The sequence below is a fragment of the Falco cherrug genome, chromosome 11 (genome assembly GCF_023634085.1).
Source record: "Falco cherrug isolate bFalChe1 chromosome 11, bFalChe1.pri, whole genome shotgun sequence".
Classification (NCBI taxonomy): Eukaryota; Metazoa; Chordata; class Aves; order Falconiformes; family Falconidae; genus Falco; species Falco cherrug.
In genome coordinates, this window is record NC_073707.1 from 25,915,240 (window position 1) to 25,921,288 (window position 6,049).

The window sequence follows — 6,049 nt, forward strand, 5'->3', positions numbered from 1 at the left end:
TTGGCAGTGCTTCTCTGAGCAGATAGTCTATTCTGCAGACTTTTGGACTTGTTAAATACAGCAGCTTTTCACATGGGGAACCGAAAACCTTCCTGCAGAAATGAAGCATAACAAGTGTAGCCCGCCTGAATTATGGTAGATGTTGCTGGTTACCTTTACTCACTGTTCCTAGGTTTGAGAGGATGAGAATCTTACAGCAGAGCTATGCACTTCTGCTTGGTGCTGTGGAAGATGCCTCTGGCCTGGTATCCCTCTCCACATCCATGCACCATAGGGCAATTTCCTCTCTTTTGTCTTCTTGCTGGGAATCTCCCCTCTCCTGCTGTGCACAATGCCTCCTGCTCATGTCAACAGCATCAGGGATCTCACCTGGGATATCCCAGTGTCAAAACCATGATGCTGAACAGACTGATAGAAGTCCCACCACTGGCAGCCACGCAGGGAGTGTGCTTACAGACATCTCTGCGTGGGGCAACAACTGGCAGGTGAGACCGGCAGTTGACAGTGGTGGGTCCTCAGCTTCCTGGGGCCACTGCCACCCTGGGCCATGAAATCATCTATGACTTCTTACAGGACGCTGCTGGGAGGGCCTCAGAAGCACAGATCAGACTTGACGTGTCTCAGTGTTAGAAAGAGATCATCTTGCAGCCTCTGTGTGTGTTGTAAGCAGATCATCTTGGCTGTGCGGCCAACGAAGAGGCCTCTTTTCGCCTGCTGTCTGCCTTCGTATCCTTCACTTCAAATGCCAGGGCACTGTTTTCCAACTGCAACGCTCTGTCAGGTCTTGGGGGAAGGGAGAACTGGTCCTTATCTTTAGTATCATAGAAAAGAGCTGCAGAAAACATCTTGAAGGGTTTCTAGCCCTCCCCCTCTCAGTCTACATGAGTAAACATCCTCACTTAGGTGCGCCTTTTACCATATTAATAGCTACTTCCCTTTCCGTAATCACTGGGTTATTGCTGAAGAAATTGCAGCAACATTAATAGCAAATGACCCGCAAATTCAATACAACATCAAAGGTCATGGAGTTGTATCACGCAATGAACTTACTTTTGATGAATTGGTCCCATCCCCTGGAACATTCTTACAGTAATTTAAAGAGTCATAACATCTTACCATGTGCTGCTTCAACTTTTTGACATGAAGCTAAAAATAGCAAGCGCTGCAAAGCCTGGGAGAACAGATTCAAGTTCAGATCTGAGCTGAAAATCCCCAGTGTTTCAGGATGTTCGCATGAGTGTTTTGATTTCAACACACCATAAAGACAAGGTTAAACCAGGAAGTTTGGGTATGAGTCCAGAGCAGGAAGGGGACAGGTACAAAAAGTGGGTGCCTGACTTCATCCTATTTCTATTTAAAGAATCACAGTATCAAAAGCCTGGCAACCGATTTGAATGTAGAGGCCAATTGAAAACGATGTGATTATAAGCAGATGCTGCTCAGGCTTCGGTTGCTGTGCTGTTTGCTGTCTGCCACTGTGTCACCACACAGGTGCAGGCCCCCATCCTGGATCTTGCTTACCCACTATGCAACGCCTAATACCGCTCACTTGCCTCACCAGGCGGGTAGGAGGGCGTATCAGTCATTTTGGTTTTGCCAAGCACTTTGGGAGCGTTGGATGAAAGGTGCCATTATTACTGTTACTGGTGGCGGTGATGTGCTGCCTCTCTCTGAATCGGCCACCCTACTGGGGAGGCAGACACTTGGGGAGGTTTTGAGCTCAGAGGAAAAGCAGGTGCTGAGCAGCTGCGTCCCAGGAGGCCTGATGAGCGTGGGGCAGTGTGAACTCTGCGTCCCATGACCCCACAGGAGGCCAAGCCAGGGCTTACAGCCCTCCGCCACAGCCTTTCCTCCTCTGCCCTGACTGCCTGGGTAAGAAAGAGGATCCCTGAGCTTTTTATATATCTGACTCCTGAGAAAATGTGGAGGCTTGGACCATTTGGCTTGGACCATTTTTGTTTGTGTTTCCATAACTCTCCTCCGACACACGTCTGCTGTTCTTTGATTTGGGCTGGCTAAGCTCACGCAGCGGGTTGTTCCAGCCCTCTGGGACACAGGGTGACTGCATTCGAAGCGGCAAGGAGGAGGCTCTGCCTTGTTTACGTTTTGGAGCATGAATGCTAGCTTGCAATCCTGTGGGCTGTTCCGGTTATCAGGCACGGCACTGCTCTGCTGGCAGCTCCCCCATCTCGAGCTGTAGCGAGCAATGCGATGCGTTAGGTAATCCACAATGTGGGAAGGGTGAACACCCTGCCATTTACTGGTTATTTATACACCCAGATTGGCTTTCTCTGCCTGCCTATTTCTTTTTTTTTAAAGGGAATTATGAAAATTGAATGTGAATGTGAAAATGAAAAGGTCTTTTTTGAAACTGTTGTCTCTTCCCCTTGCCTAGATGTGGCCAAGGGCATTTTCTTCTGTAGTCCCCGTCGCTCCCATCGAAACCTCTGAGACACATCACCGTGTGGAAGCTGTTGTGAGGCAGCACCCCCACCACCGGGCCGTCAGGTATGGGGAAGACTGGGAATGGAGAACCACGGCCACAGCGGTGCCAGGCAGTGCAGCCAGGGGAGAGTAGCACAGTGTTTGGGCTTTCTCAAGGGTTTAAGAGCAAAGGCTGGAAAATCAGTCCTTTTTCTAAGGCTTAAAGGCACATTTTGAGACTACACGTGCTGTGAAGCCCAGGTGGGTATGCGCAGATGTTATTCATTGGGTTGGGATTGGACCAACATGTCTGCTGCTCTGCATTTCTTGCCATCCGCTGTTTGATCTGTGCAGGCACCGTGGATTGCAGGTTAGATCCTGGGCAAGCACATGTGTGATGTTTTGGGGTAATTCGACCCAAGCTTGTGTTGTGTTTGCTGGACTGCAGACAGGAAGAAAGACTGTCAAGACAGTCGTCTTCTACCCATCTGTCCGCTCTTTCTTTTATGACAGGGATTTCTGTATCTTTTCCTTCACCTCAAGAGAAATAACAGCAGAGCGAGGTTTGACGCTGCCCTGGTCCCACTGTTAGACGTGGGTTAGGTAACCAGGCTGCTCTCTTCAGCCACAGGAGGCCCCTAGGCAAAACCAATAAAACACAGAGGGAAATATTCTGCACTTGCACAGTCTTTTGTGCCAGGAGCTCTCAGTGTCGTACCCACAACAATGAATCGGGCCTCGCAATGCTCCTTCGGGGCCGATTAGCACAATCACATACTTTTTGGAAGGCTACATGAGAGCCAGTTAAAGTCAAAATCATTAATTCCAGTATGTTCTCCTGCGTGATAACTGGATCAGCTTATCAGGGCACCTAATCCGCGGGTCATGGGGCCCTTTTCCTGACTGCCCACAACGTCAGCATGAAGCAGTGGATGGTCAGGTGTTCCCTTAAGCTTTTTCCCAGATGCTGAAAAATAGTGGGATTCTGCAGGGACTTAGCAGACTGAGTCAAGAAGCTGGAGAACCTGATAAATCCCCAGTTTCTACTTACTTTCCCCTGAGGATCTATACAGCAGGAAAAGTGCCCTCCTGTGTGACTTTCCTGCCAACCATGGCCCCACTGGGGAGGGACCTGCGTGCTGCCAGCAGCTCCCGTGGGTCCAGGTCACCAGAGGGCATCACTGAGATATGCAGAGCCCAAACTTGGCTTGGATTAGGCCAAGAATTCGGTGTGGCCTACAAAGAGGGAAATTTCATGGATTTCACTGTTAACACTGTATCGAGCCTACAGGCACCACCCTACACGCACCCCTTGTGCTTTTGGCTCAGAGCTCCCTGCAGGGAACAGCAACCACCAAGACCATGCAGGCGTCAGGGTTGGGATGGGAGCTGTATGGGCAGTGGATATGGAGGCTGCACCTCCTGGTTTTCCTCCTCACCATGTGGCCGCTGTCCTTTTGCAGAGCCAGCAGCCTAGGAGTAATTAAAATAAAAAAAAATAAATAAGTTAACAAAATAAATGCATAAATAAACATGGATCCTCACAATGCAAATTAAGGCCATATTACAGGAGAAATTGAATCCAAAGAATGCAAACAGTCAAACAAATAAACAAGCAACAAAAGAAAACCAATTATTTTTCAAGAGAGTCACAAATGAGTAAACAAAACAATGAATGCCTCTGGCCTCCAGCATCCGTGCACTGGCACTATCAGAACGCCAGGGAGCAAGGCCCAGGCTTCCTTTTAAAGTCACCTCTGCCTCACCATGATGCCCCTCTGCCCTGCGCCTTGTTTATCTCAGATTAAAATTATTTAATCGTGACGCATGGCTTTGTCCAATTGACCTGACACCATTTTCTTTTTGGTTAAAGCCATATGTTAGACAAAATCCCAGAAGGATGAGGATTTCTTCTTTCATTTTCCCCGAAGGACAAGGATTTCTTCCATTTTCCTTGCAGCATCCACTTGAGAAGAAATTAATTTCTTCCCCCCCACCCCCCCTTGATTGGCCATGCAGTCTTACAAGATTTCCCTGCATCGTTTGAAAACCAGTGTAGACGGTTGGTCTATTGTGAGAAACCACAGGGAGTTTTTAAGCTGTCGCATCGCAGTTACCAGCTTTAGCTTCACCAGGATGAAAATAGACAATAGCGAGAGGAAGGGGGTTCTGGAGATCTCCAGCTCACTGTTTCCAATTAGGAAGCAACTTGGGCTCGTTCTACCGCTGCAGCCAATCTTCATTAGCAGCACAAATTGTTCGAATCCATGCACAGGATCTGATTCAAGGAAACTTCCCTGTTCGGCAAAGCACTTCAGCACATGCCCCAGTCCTGCTGAAGTCAAGGAGGTTGATGCAAATGCTCCAAGCAGCTCACAAGCCCCTCAGTCCTCCCCAGACCTGCAGCTCGCATCCTGTGGGACAGGGAGGGCAGAGGGAGTCCCCCGGTCCCCGCCGCACAGCCTCCTGCTCCCTCGCACCACCTCCACGGCCACAAGACCCAACTCGAGTGCCCTTATCTCCTTGTACTTTGATCCACGCCTAGCTTAAGCATAGGCCGTCCTGCTGCTTTTGGCACCCTGTTACCCGAAAGGGCAGTACAGTCTGCTTCTAACTGTGTTGCAATGAACCAGCCAGTGGTAAATTTACTATTTACCCCACTTCTTGGCTAATTTTATTGATTTTAGCCAGGGATTACTCAAGCTTTCCAGCCGAGTATTATTCGACGTCAGTGCGGATGGAAGGATCTGGCCCTTATTTATTGTCCTTCCTAGTTTATTGCCTTTGTTTCTCTTTTCACAGATTAATTACAAACATCTCACTCTGTGAACTCCCACTGTACAGTGGTTGTGTGATCTCAGCGCCATGAATTATAGATGCCTGACATATCACACCAAGCTATTATGATTTTTTTTTTCCACAAGCAAGCTATGAATTATGAAGAAGGTCTATTAAATTTATAATATTCTCTATCTTTGGTATAGGAAAGGGAAGGCACAGCCTGATGATGCCTTTATATTGCAGTCCCCTCCCCCTCCGGACTCAGGCAGAGCAGACAACGCAAGTCACAATACAAACTCTGTATGTTTGGTAAAAATGATTGATGTCGCAGGGATGCCAGCCTTGGAGTCCCTCCTGTTAGTCACGGGACTGTGCCTCATGGGTTTGCTCAGATTGTGGGTGGCTGTGTGGGCCCAAGACCCCCTGCACGAGGGGCTGCGGGCGACAGCCCCACAGCAACAGCTCCACCGCCCGCCTTCCCTCCCCTTCCCTGGCTTTGTGGGAGGCTAGTGCCAGGGGGGTTAACTGGAGTGGAGGGAGATGTCGGCAGAGGACTTGGGACCACGGAGGCCGAATGAGCAGAGGCTACGGACACCCCGAGACAAGAGCAGTGGCCCTCGGCTGCCTCCTGTCAGCCATTTCCCCTCAGCGGCACCCCCACCAGGGTGTCCCCTCAGCAGCCTTCCCCCAGCCGCTTCCCCCCAGGGGTCATCCCTCAACAGTTTCCCTTCAAGGGTCTCCCCTCAGCACCCTCCTCTTGGCCATTTCTCCTCAGTGGACCCTCCTTAATGGTTTCCCCTCTTGGGGTCCCACCTCAGCAGCCATTGCCCCTCGGCACCATTCC